Source organism: Phaseolus vulgaris, chromosome 10, assembly GCF_051622355.1.
Source record: "Phaseolus vulgaris cultivar YP4 chromosome 10, ASM5162235v1, whole genome shotgun sequence".
Classification (NCBI taxonomy): Eukaryota; Viridiplantae; Streptophyta; class Magnoliopsida; order Fabales; family Fabaceae; genus Phaseolus; species Phaseolus vulgaris.
Window position 1 is genome coordinate 18,385,067 of NC_143507.1, and position 14,110 is coordinate 18,399,176.

Consider the following 14,110-nt stretch of genomic DNA (forward strand, 5'->3'; position numbering starts at 1 on the left):
CCTGATCTTTCGGCGATGTCCCCCTTTCGGCGGTCTCTAACCACCTGATCTTTTAGTACTCATGTATGGCGACTATGGCGCAACTCTGGCGACCGCCGGTTACACACACTAGAGATCGGAGAACGCCAACTCAACGATTGGCGACTACACAGACTTCCCGATGTACTTCCCTTCTGTCAGCCAGGTGTCCCGTTCAACACGCCTATATTATCACTTGCTGCCACGTCATCACTTCCGATTACCTGATCGGTACACAAACCCCCCAGTCTTAAGCTGAGACTTTGACCAGCGAAAAAACTATGAAGTCAAATCATCGTCGATCTACGTGGCGCTTGTACGGATCTCCGTACGTTCGTACCCTTTGCCTCTCTGACGCTCCACCAACCCCCTCTTTAATCGAACGACACATGGCCTCATCAACGATCGTTTTTAACAGTCGTTTGCGCTTCCTACAACGTTCGAAACCCTTAAACCCTTCGCGCTTTTCACTGTTTCATCATCTTTCTTCATCCTCAGGCATTCCAAACGCTTTGTCTGCGAACCACGAAACTTCTCGTCTCTCTCAATCTCCAACTTTCTTCAGCGTTCATCCGATCATAAAAAGGTAACCCTTGTACCCCTCCTATTGACATTTACTGCATTTTAATCGGTTCGCATCATCCATTAACTGTCTGAAGCATACGTTGTGGGTTGTATCTCTTTTTCTCGTAACCTAAGGTTTCATCCTTGATAACGTCTATCCCAGCGAACCCTTGTTCGTTCGTTCTATCCTCTTCGTCCTCAATCGAGTCATTCTCTGCTGTCCTCATTTCATCCCTTTTCTTTCTTTTGCAGTTCTTGCGATGGCTCACATGAAGTCCACCGCTAATCCTCCTTCTTCATCGCGAAACCCTCCACCCAAAACTCGTAGGGTTGTCCCCGGGACAAATCCTCCATCAACACGCAACCCCTCACGAGCCTCTGGTGCTCCCTCCACACAGGCTGAGAGGCCTGCCTCTTCTCATGCCAACCCTACCCAGGCAACTCCACCACTCGCCGGAGGAGCCTCCCTTCCTCCGCAAGACTATAAAGAGCTCTATCCTTGGGCCACCCCAACCCTGCTGAAAAAGACCTCCTCGATAAATACTGAGTTGGGCGTGCACCGACTGAGGAAAGGAGATCAATCCGACCTTTCCTTTCACAAGGAGCATGATAGCAAAGAGACCGTGCTGCCTTGCCTCTCGGGAGAACCGATTTGCGCGGACGATAAGGGGAACAACGGCGAGTTGTTATGCTTCATCTACGCTACATTGTTCAAGAAAGTGAAGTTTAGGCTTCCTTTTACTCGTTTCGAGAGAGAGCTACTGACCAAGCTCAACATCGCCCCTTCCCAGCTTCATCCCAACAGCTGGGCATTTGTGAGGGCGTTCCAAATTCTCTGTGCACACTTGGGGCTACCGGCTTCGGTCGATGTCTTCCTCTTTTTATTTGAGGCAAAGAATCCCGATGATCGCCCCTAGGTCAGCTTGAACGGGATTGCTGGGAGGTCGATGCTCTCAATCTTCCAGCAATCTTATAAAGACTGGAAGGGGAAGTTCGTCAAGGTGTGCAAGAACGACCAAGACCCCTCACTGCTTGACGGCTTCCCCCTGTATTGAGTAAACAAGGGGAACAAAGACTCCAAGGACACCTTCAGGAGACCAAGAAGTCCTGACAACATGGGGGAGCTAGACAAAGATCTTTGTCTCTTCTGGAAGAGTGTGGCTGCTGCCAACATCACCTTCCCCACTGCCTCAATAATTTCCTTCGAGTTCCACGAGGGCCAACTCGAAGCTCACATAGGTCAGCCCCTACCTCAACACCAAGTCTCTCACTTCGCGTTAAAACTAACTTAGAATTTTTACCACTCGATTTTTGGCATTCCATTATTCTGTATTGGCATTAATCATTCATCCATGTGCTACTTGTGTTATCTCTGTATGAACATACTCGCATGTTCTGCTTCTGCCTTGGTTGCTCATCTATCCTTTACCTTGTGCAGATAACATGTTGGGGAAAGGAAAACTGGCAGAATTGAGGGCGATCGCCCGATCTCACAGGCTCGCGGCAGGCTCCCAAACCGTGCCCAACTCGGTGGTGGAGATCGTCGCTGCCCAAGGCAAGACTCCTCCCCGAGGTCCAACTTCTTCTTGGGTACAGCCCGCCCCAGAAAGGAAAAAGCTAATTTTGAGGAAACCCAAAAGGAAGACTCCTCAGGTGGTGCAAGAGGACGACGACGAAGAGACTGAGAATGGCCTTATTACTAAGAGGACAAGGGTGGCCCCCTCTACACCGCCTACACTCCCAACACCAACACCGCCCTCACCTCCAGCTCCACTGCAACCAGTCCAAGCAACGTCCCTGGCCGCCGCACCCCCAGTGGTTGAAAGCAGCGGCCCTAACTATGTAGAGAACCCTCCGAGCGCCTCAACACCGTTCGTATCTTTCGGAGAGGGTCCTCCTTCGACCACATCCATCGCTGGGGTCGCATTAGGAGAAGATGAGGGCGCTCAGGTCTCGCCAATACTGATAACAGAATCCCCGACCTCACCACCACGCCTAGAAGCCCCCCTTGCCCTACAAACTCAAGAGGGTGGTGGTGAAAGTCAGCACCAAACCCCTCCAACACCTCCAGCAGCAACCTCAAGCCTCCCAACTTCCTTCGAAGAGACCTTGGGACCCTTCACAACCCAACTGAAGACTATGGCGGATGATCTTCCTTTGCTCATATCAAGAGCTGTGAAGGGCTCACTCAAGAAGCTTCAAGAGGAAAACTCCGCGCTCAAGGAGTCAAACCTGATGATAAGGGCTGAGGCTGAAAAGCTCACGTGCAACTTGCTGATGACTGAGCTGGAACACTCAAGGCTGGAGGATGCAATGGACGCGAAGCTAAGAAGTACGCGCAAGGAAGTCTCTGATCTGCGCCAGAAACTGCACCTCCAACTCCAAGAGAAGATTGACTTGGAGAGCAAGCTGGTCCCATATAGGCTCAAGGTGGCAGATTTGGAGGCTGCAAATAAGGCGAAAGCGTCCAGGGTAGAGAACCTCGAGAAGAGATCGGCAGATCGGGAGATTCTCCTTGGGAAGGTCGAGAAGGAAAGGGACAATGCTCTTGCCGAAGCTCGCGAGGAGGCCAAAAAGATCGTTGCAGAGCTGGCCCAAGCTCGAGACGAAGGCAAAAAAGCTGCTGAAGAACTCGCTCGAGCTTGTTTGGAAACGGAAGAGCTGAAGAAGCAAACACACGAGCTCGAGCAGAGCGCTGCCCAAGTCCTCACCGCCGGGTTTGACGCCGCTCTGGAGCAAGTAGCATGTCAGTACCCGGAGCTCGACCTTTCCATGGTGTCGATCAGCAACGAGGTGGTGGATGGGAAGATTGTACCCTCTGAAGACTAGCCACCTTCCCCCATCACCCCTTCTCTGTAAAACCTTTTATCTGTAATGACGCTGCTTATGAATTGTTTATATATGCATACAGACTTGAATTGCCACTTCTTATATAATTTTCACTTCCTGTGTATCGTCTTTCCATTTACTTTACACGCCTTAAACGCCTCTTATTCGCTGTGTTGTTAACCAACATAACCGGTGAAACTTACTCAAACGAATTAACTCAGCAATACTCGGGCTTAACCACTCACACACTGCTTTGAACTTGAGCAAACTGTTAATCTTATAAGAATTTATCGAACTGTTAACTCAAAGTAAAACTTGAGCAACTATTAACTCTTAAGCGATGACATTTAATATAACTTGTGGACTTAAGGCAACAAACCTTAGCATAAAATCACTCACTAGGCAGCAGGTTTTAACTCAAACTGGTATTAAAATACAGTTTACCTGATCTGCCGAGCGAAACGACCCCTTATTCCTGTCATCGCCTGGAACTCTTCTGATCGTCATACCTGAACTCGTTGAAGACGAGGAGGATTTTGTCTATCTTCGCACCGCCTGCAAGCGTGGAAGCTTTACCTGGTCTTACTGGGTCAATATTGATGTTTCACTAAAAGGGGAAAAGGCGTTTTCCATCGACCTTCCCTTCCCGCTGTTTAAGGTCACGAACACCCCTGACCTTTCAGTTCATCGGGCCTGAACTCACTCTGAGGTGAGAAGGACTTTTCTGGTGCCTCAGCTTGCCCAGGGTGTACATCTCCTCCCCCCCCCCCCCCTCGGACGCGCTGAGGACTTTTAATCTTGCCTCTATCTGCTTGTGCAGAGAGATCTTTTGATCTGTCCTTGCCTGCACTCGCTCGAAGGCGAGGAGGACTTTTCTCTTCTTGCCTGCACTCGCTCAAAGGCAAGGGGGACTTTTCTCTTCTTGCCTGCACTCGCTCAAAGGCGAGGAGGACTTTTCTCTTCTGTTCTCGCCTGCACTCGCTCAAAGGCGAGGAGGGCTTCTTCTGTTCTCGCCTACACTCGCTCAAAGGCAAGGAGGGCTTCTTCTGTTGTTGCCTGCACTCGCTCAAAGGCGAGGAGGACTTCTTTTGTTCTCGCCTGCACTCGCTCAAAGGCGAGGAGGACTTCTTCTGTTCTCGCCTGCACTCGCTCAAAGGCGAGGAGGACTTCTCTGCTGCCTCAAGACGCACGAGAGCGTTGAGGTCTTTAATCATTATTTGTGCCTCCGATCGCCGAAAGACGATGAGGTTTTTTAAACTTTCAACTATCAACTATTGCTGTCGGTCGTCGAAAGACGATGGGGACTTTAAAACGTTCAACTGATGCCGCCAATCGCCGAAAAACGATGGGGACTTTTAAAACTTTTAACTGATACCGCCAATCGCCGAAAAACGATGGGGACTTTAAAACTTTTAACTAGAAAGCATGAAATCTTAGAAACTTTAAACTTGAAAACTCTTCTTTATTGGGTGGCCTCATTAAAAACCTTCCTTAGGGAAAAAAGAGTGCCCCCTTGAACTGTTTCAACAGAAATCATGTAAATCTCTTCATGTTCGTCTTTACTTACAAGGCTTTAACTGTGATATAATTTGAGATGTGTGGCGTTCCAGGTGCGAGGAATCGCCCCTCCTTCTAACGTCTCTAAGCGGTAGGCGCCGTTCCCGAGCACCTCGGTTATTCTGAACGGTCCCGTCCATTTAGGCGACAATTTGTTCTCCATCTCGTACTAATGGGCCTTCCTCATCACCAGGTTGCCTCCTCTAAACTGCCTTGGCATTACCTTAGAGTTATACCTTCGCTCAATCCTCCTTTTTACTGCCTCGGCCTTTACTCTTGCCTCCTCCCTGACCTCATCCAGTAAATTCAGATTCAATCTTCTTTCTTTGTTCGAGTCTTCCGCCACAAAGTTCTGAAATCTCGGCGAGCTTTCCTGGATTTCGACTGGAATGATCGCATCACACCCATAAACCAGGATAAACGGGGTCTCGTGGGTTCCTGACTCTTCAGTGGTATGGTACGCCCAAACTATGCGGGGAACCTCCTCAGCCCACGATCTCTTAGCTTTCTCTAGCCTTCTCTTTAAACCTCTCAGCAACACTCGATTGGCAGACTCCACTTGGCCATTCGTTTGCGGGTGCTCAACGGATGCAAACACCTGTTGTATTCCCACCTCTTCGCACAGCTTCTTCAACAGGTGACTTGCAAACTAAGTCCCATTGTCCGACACCAGGCGTTTAGGCACACCAAACCGGCACACGAGGTTCTTCCACACAAAGCCTTCGATCTTATGTGCGGTGATCTGGGCTACTGGCTCCGCCTCGATCCACTTGGTGAAGTATTCAATCGCCACTACCAAGTACTTCAACTGCCTGACCGCCAATGGGAAGGGTCCCAGAATGTCAATTCCCCAAGTGTGTAACGGCCAGGGGCTATAAATTGACTTATGCTCTTCTGGGGGTGCCTTGTACCAATCGGCGTGCTGCTGACATTGCTTGCAACATTGAGCATCCTTCTTGCAGTCCTCCCTTATCATTGCCCAGTAATAACCTGCACGGAGAGCTCTTGCGGCCAGAGCTCGACCCCCGATGTGACTCCCACATATACCTTCATGGAGCTCGGCCATAATTCTTGTACATTTTTCTCCGTGCACACATTCTAAGAGTGGGTGCGTAAACCCAAACCTGTACAGCTCGCCGTCGATCAAGGTGAACTTGCTAGAGTTCTTCTTTATCTTCCTAGCCTCCGTCAGATCCAGCGGGAGAACGCAATCTGCCAGGCAGCGCTGGTATTGGATTATCCATGTGTCTGGCTTATGTGTAGCGCAGACCTGCGCCACATTCACCCTCTCCCCTCGACATGCTCTTATTCTCGACGATCTCAAGGTCTCCTGGGTCAAGGACCTGTGACTCCTCGCCGCTTTCTCTGTCGACTTACTTATCTGAAGAACCTGATGGTCTGCCACAAACGCCCTGGGTGTCTTCAGGGTTTCTTGAATAACTGTCCTCTGCCTACCCCCCTTGCCTGAACTGCCGAGCTTGGCTAGCAAGTCAGCTCAGGCATTTTGCTCTCTAGGTACATGCAACACCTCAAACGAGCCAAAGGAACCTTTCAACTCCTGCACATACTCCAAGTAAGCCGCCATTTGTGGATCCTTGCCCTGAAACTCGCCTGTTACCTGTCCCGTGACCAACAATGAGTCACTCTTGGCCATCAACACCCTAGCTCCCATCTCCTTACCCAACAAGATATCTGCGATCAACGCCTCATATTCTGCTTGATTGTTGCTAGCTTTAAAGGCAAACCTCACGGACTGTTCTATCAGCACGCCGTTGGGCCCTTCTAGAATGACTCCAGCACCGCTACCCTTCTGGTTAGACGATCCGTCCACCGAAAGTACCCAACAAAAATCGTCCCCCTCAACCCGTGCTGCTTCCGACGAGAGCTCGACCACAAAATTAGCGAAAATCTGCCCCTTGATCGATCCTCGGGGCTCGTATTTGATGTCGAACTCTGACAGCTCCACTGCCTACTTCACCATTCTCCCAGCTATATCAGGCTTCTATAAGACTTTCTGGATAGGTAAGTCGGTCATCACCAGCACCGTAAAGCTGTGAAAATAGTGGCGCAACCTCCTCGTCGAGAATACGACCGCCAGTGCAGCTTTCTCCAAGGCTTGATACCTTACTTCTGGGCCTTGCAACACCTTGCTAACGAAGTAGATAGGTTTTTGAGCCTGATCTTGATCTTGGGCGAGCACCGCACTCATCGCCCTCTCAGTTACATCAAAATACAACCTGAGAGGGGTTCCTACCAAAGGTTTGCACAAAACCGGCGGGCTCGCTAGGTACTCTTTAAGCTTGACGAAAGCTTCTTCGCATTCCTTCGACCAGACAAACTTATTGTTTCGCCTTAAGCATTGGAAATACGGATGGCCTTTCTCTCCACTAGCTGACACGAAACGAGATAGGGCGGCCATCCGACCTGTAAGCTGCTGCACCTCCTTCACGGTAGCCGGGCTTGTCATCGCCACGATGGCAGCACACTTATCAGGATTCACTTCAATTCCCCTTTCAGTTAAGAGGAAACCCAAGAACTTCCCTGCCTCTACGCAAAAAATGCACTTCTCAGGGTTTAGCTTTAATTTGTACTTGGCGATCGTGGTAAACAGTTCCTCCAGATCTGAGATGTGCTTGCTTTTTTTCTAACGAAGTCACGACCATATCATCTACGTACGCTTGCACATTCCTTCCCAGCATCGGTGCAAGTACCTTGTCCATCAACCTTTGGTACGTGGCCCCTGCGTTTTTCAGCCCGAAGGGCATCACTTTGTAGCAGTAGCACGATCTCTCAGTCATGAAGGTGGTCTTCTCTTCGTCCATAGGATGCATCTTGATCTAGTTGTATCCAGAGAAGGCATCGAGGAAGCTTAATAACTTGCACCCTGCTGCACTGTCGACCAGGGTGTCTATACTTGGCAAAGGGTATGAATCCTTTGGGCAAGCCTTGTTTAGATCCGTGAAGTCGACGCACATGCGCCACTTCCCGTTGCTCTTCTTTACCAGCACGACATTAGCTAACCACTCAGGGTACTGGACCTCCCTGATATGGCCTGCGGCGAGGAGTTTCTGCGTTTCATCCCTGATCGCCTGTCTTCTCTCCTCATTAAACTTTCTTCTTCTCTGTCGCACTGGTCTGACCTGTGTGTCCATTGCTAGGTGGTGACACAAGAAGTCGGGGTCGATTCCCGGCATGTCTGAAGCAGACCATGCAAAAGCATCCAGATGCCTTTCTATCACTTTGGCGATCTGGTCTTGCATCTCACCTTCCAAAGATCTTCTCAACTGAAGACCTTGCCCCCGATCTCCCTCTCGAGCCACTACTCGACGGGTTTGGGCCTTGTTTCCCTGGCGATCACCGCCCTGGCGATTCCCGATTCCCTAGCCTCTTCTGGGCGGTTTCTTGCTTCTTCCTTCCGACCGGCATTTTCTCCCCGTGCTTCAGCGTCCATCATGACGACATCGCCGCCGGCGGTCACTTCCATCGCCGTGTCGAAAACTCGCCCCTCTGCTGTCCCAGGCTCCACGCCGGGAGGTGGTGTCGTGGTGACATAGCTCACCGACCTATTGGTCTTGAGGCTGTTTTCGTAACACTTCTTTGCCTCCTTCTGGTCAGACCTTATGGTGATCACCACCCCTTCCATTGATGGCAATTTAGCCTTCATGTGCCTGGTTGAGGGCAAAGCTCTTATTCTGTTGAGGGTCGGTCTTCCCAACAGAATGTTATACGCCGAGGGGGCATTCACAACGAGGTACCTGATCTTCTCCGTCCTTGAGGCCGCCTCGTCTGTGAGCGTGGTTCTCAACTCAATGTACCCCCTGACCTCCACCTGGTCGCCGGCGAACCCATACAAGCATCCTCCGTAGGGCCTCAACTAGTCAAGGGGTAATTGCAGCTTGGTGAAAGTCGACCAGAACGCTGGAAACTGCCTCGTCAAAGGATCGACGTGTGCACCGCTTCAAGCTTCCGTTCTTCTTCGAGATCCACCTCAAGAACCTGCAAAAGAACAGAGCGGCGCCGCTGCGGCCGATCGCACTCCAACGCCCAAGTCAGTGACAGAACCACCAAATACTAAGAGCAAGAACACTCAAGAAATCTCAAGGAACCGTGCAATGTTCTCTCTCACAGTAAGCTCTAGAACTCGCAAGCGTAAAGAGTATATTCTGAACGTGCGTACCTCAGAAAGTTCGTTGAGAACTCTTATATACCTGGTCACTCTCTCTCTCCTGGCAGTTACAGACCTGGACACGTGGCTCGCATCCGGTCGTACACGTGTCACCATTTGGAGCCTCCTTGACTTGGGCGCTGCTTCTGACTCTCTTTTTGGCTAAGTTACTTATGCATGGTACTGCCCAGTGCATACCTAACTTGAGAGTGCGATCTCTACTGGAACGGGCGAGTTAGGGTGCTCTCGTACACCTTCCCTGTGGTCTCGCCGGCCGCCATCATAATCTGCACCACCTTCACCTTCGGCGATGTGCTTTTTTTTGGCGATCTCCAATCACTTGGTCGCCTGAGTTCACATCTGGCGACTTCATCTTCAACTGGGCGATCGCCTGACATGCTGAAGATCGGAGCACGCCAACTTAATAACTGGCGATTACACGAACCACCCGACTTCCTTCCCTTCTGCCACTCTGGCGCCTTATCCACACGCCTACTCTGTGGCTTGGTGCCACGTCATCACTTCCGACTTCCAGGGCGGTACACCTAACATAAACCATCTCAGAGTGTTTGGCTACAGTTGTTTCGTTCTCAACAATGGAAAGGAAAACTTGGGGAAGTTTGATGAGAAAGCGGATCTTGGCATCTTCATAGGGTATTCTCTCACAAGTCATGCATATAGAATCTACAATAAGAGGTTGATGACGGTAGAAGAATCAATTCACGTTGTCTTTGATGAGGTAGATCACAGGAACATCCAAATCCCGAAGACCAGAGCTGAAGAGGATGAACAGAGCATCAGTTTGGAGAAGCTGGAAATCTATGTAGAAAAACAACCGGTTGATTCGCAGAAACAACCGATTGAAATTCTGCAACAGAGTGAGCTGCCCGAAGAGTGGAAAATTCCTAGAGATCTGCCAGTGAAAAACATCATAGGGCAGATAAAGGAAGGTGTCTCCACACGTAGCTACATCTCAAACTTCTACAGGGACACAACTTTCGTCTCTCAAATTGAGTCAAAGTCAATTAATGAAGCTCTCAAGGATGAGAAATGGGTTGAAGCTATGCATGAGGAGTTTAATCAGTTTGCAAGGAATGAGGTATGGTTTCTTATCCCTAGAACTGATGAAATGAACATTATTGGTTCGAAATGGGTTTTCAGGAACAAGTTAGATGAAGATGGCGTGATCACAAGGAACAAAGCAAGGATAGTTGCCAAGGGCTACAATCAAGAGAAGGGCATAGATTATGGTGAAACCTTTGCTCCTGTTGCTAGATTGGAGGCTATGAGGCTGCTGCTGGCGTTTGCTTGTATGAGTGGTTTCAAACTCTTCCAAATGGATGTCAAGAGTGCCTTCTTAAATGGCTACATCAATGAGGAAGTTTATGTAGATCAACCAACGGGCTTTGAAGATCATAAACATCCCAACCATGTCTTCAAGTTGAAGAAAGCTTTGTATGGACTGAAGCAAGCTCCAAGGCAGTAGTATGAGAGGCTTAGCAACTTTCTGCTATCTCATGGTTATGAAAGGGGAATGGTTGTGTGAAGAATTTGTGGCTGCAATGAAAGGTTGCAAGCTAGATAGGAAAAGCACAAGTGGGACTTGTCATCTCCTTGCTCAAGTCTAATCTCATGGCATAGCAAGAAGCAAGCCTGTGTTGCTCTCTCTACTGCTGAGGCTGAGTATATAGCTACTGGTAGCTGCTGTGCACAGATTCTATGACTCAAACAACAACTTGCAGACTTTGGATTAAAGATCAGCAAAGTTCCCTTAATGTGTGATAACACAAGTGCCATCAATCTTACCAAGAATCAAATTCAGCACTCAAGGACCAAACATATTGAGATAAGGCATCATTTTATTAGGGATCATGTAAACAATGGGAACTGTGAAGTGAAGTTTGTGGAGACCAAACCGCAGTTAGCTGACATCTTCACTAAACCACTACCAAAGGAGAGGTTCTTCTTCCTAAGAAATGAGTTAGGTATCCTTGATCTCAATAATCTCTCATAAATATGATTTGTTACTGTTAAAGTCTATTTGTGAAGACAAATAGGAGGAGAATTAATTGGTCTTGTGAATCCTTATCTGAAACTGTTTAAATATGTTAAAATCTCTGATATAAAATTGTTTTCTACTGCTGTTGATAGAAACAACCGATTCTTTCAAGTAAACAATCGATTGTTTATCAGGTCTTATGATTTAAATATGTAAAAACTAACCTGCTGCTGTAAGAAGCATTGGATGGTAGATATGCTATTTTTGCAGGTACTGCTTCAGATTCAATCAAGTCAAACACAAGCACCAGGGATTTGTCTACATCAAATAAGGGGAGATTGTTGAACCAAGTGGTGTTCAAGCTTTGAAGAATCCAAACCCTTTGAAGGATGTTGAAGGCTTGGTTGTGCTTGCTGTTGCTGAGCTATCTTAGTTAGGATCTAGGGTAGTTTGAGTTTTGTAATCCACTCTAGATTGATTCCAAAGCATAGGCATTCTCAATCTTTTAAAAGAAAAGTGTTTTCAAACTAAGTGAAAAACAACTGATTGTTTTGTCGAAACAACCGATTGTTTTATTCTTAGGTGTTTTGAGAAAAGATTGAAAACTGTTTTTCAAATGGTTGAGCTGTTAAAACCAAAACAACCGATTGATTCGAGGAAACAACCGATTGTTTGTTTTGGTACCATAACAAAAAAATGGTTTTTACTTTGACTGAGCTTTAAATGTTTCTAACTGATTACGCTCCAGTCTTTAATGCTTTGACCAATCTTTTAAATGCAATAAATAAGTTTGTTAAGATTTGATAACAAACATCTTTGCATAAATTCAGAAAAACAGATTTGAGAAATAACAATGTTTTTAACAAGATCAAATTTGAGTTTTTCAAAGAGTTGAGATTGCTTAGAGATTGAGATTGATCAAAGAGTGTGAGATAGGATTTTTGCTTGTTTTGATTTCATATTTTCTTCTGTAATAAGTGTAATCCTTGTATTTGTTGAACAAGTTTCTTCTGTGTGTTTGCTGAGAAGTGTTGTGTTCTTGAGGGGATCAAGATCAGCATTTTTAGTGTTGGTGTGTTGGCCAAGAGAAGTGTGTGTCTTAAGGGGATCAAGGTCACTTTCTTGGTTGTGTTGTAAGTGATCTAGGTTTGATTGCTTAGTGGAATTCCTCAGTGGTTTCTGAGAAGACTGGATGTAGCTCTGGGTTTAGAGTGAACCGGTATAAACATCTGTGTGCATTCTCTCTCCCTTAACTCTTTAAATTCAGTTTTGATATTTTGTAAACTGGTATAAACAACCGATTGTTTCTGTGAAACAACCGATTGTTTGTCTGGTGTTGTGCTTTTAGCTTTGTGTTTTGGCAAACTGAATTCTTAATCAAGATATTCTCGAAGTAATTTCATTTAAGGCTTAAAAGTTTTTGAAATCCCTCTTTAAACCATTCACCCCCCCCCCTCTAGTTTAAAGCCATACATTCTAACAACTTTCACATCCTTTAGACATTGGCAAAAACTTATTTTTTTCATCTTTCGACATGGTGTAACAAGCTGTGGGAAAATATGTAAGCTTACCCACCTGTATTAGTGTCAACTCGCCTCGTATGTTCATCTCAATCAAATCTAAACGAGCATTTAGACCATCCTTCATCTTCACATTAATGTTAAGAAATGTAACAATTATACCCTGATAAGTTACCATATGTCAGAAAGTCATTGATGGTGTAAAATAACATAGCATGCATCTTGAAAGTTTCATTAGCAAACTCCACATTTTCGTCATTTCCTTGCTGTCTTGGACTGAATATCATCATAGGCAACATCGTGTATTTTCGCTTCATGCACAATCTAGAAGGTAAGTTGTAAATAACTAGTAAAACACCCAAGTCCCAAATTAATACTGGAAGCAAACTGCAGTTTTTAGGCAAGAATTGAACCCAAGACCCTCCAAAATACAAGTGCTAGGCATCTCCTTTTATAGGCTAAGGAGGCCGTAAATGTTAAGCTAAGTGTACATGAAATGTAAGCAAAATGAAATGGAAATGTGGAGGCACATGGGCACATGGAGCACATGGGTGCACATGGCTTCATAAAACCGTCCCTTGGTTAGTGAAGGCTTCTAGAAACCTTTAGCTAATCAAGGTTAACTCCTCCTTAATTCTAATGTGCAGAAAAATAAACATTTGTCCACATGGCTATGCTATTTACACCCCAATTAAAGCTAAACTACACTTGTTGGGCCTTCACGGAATATGTGCTAGTATGCCACTCTCCCATTCATAGCTTGATCCAAGTCTTCTTGTCCTAGACGCTCCTAGCTTGTCCTAGACGCTTCCTAGCTTGGTCTTCTTGTCCTAAACGCTCCTAGCCTGGTCTTCTTATCCTAGACGCTCCTAGCTTGACTTAGACGCTCCTAGCTTGGTCTTGGACGTTCTTGACTTGGCTCTTGCCTTTCATGAAAGGTTGTTCTTGGCCCTCTTCCATCATCCCCTCCCTCTTGAAAAGGATTTGTCCTCAAATCCAATGCTTTTGCTTCCTAGGGGGATGGTTGTGGCTGGATGGTGTCCATCATCGTCTCCTTCTTGAGAAGATCTATCCTCAGATCTTCAGACTGGATCTCGGATAGCAGCCTCTTGCTTTGAGAACTAGGATTGCCCTCCCGGGTCAAACATGTACCTACAGAAATCATCAAATAAAGCAGAGGTGTTAGTTTGAAAATTTATTTCACTAAGTTGCCATGTTTGGTTTTCCTTTGTTTTTGGCAACTTTTCACAATATTTCTCTTTTGATGGTTGTATGTGTTCTATAATCATCTCATTTATTTGAAAATGTTCATTTGTGGTTACTTTCTCTTTAGGCATAAATCCTATAGAAGATGGTAACAACTTAAAAGGAGAAAGATGATTTAGCCCACATAGGTGAGCTACTTTATGGTATGTATGCTTTGTGAGCTTTGTGAGCTACTTTATGGTATGTATGCTC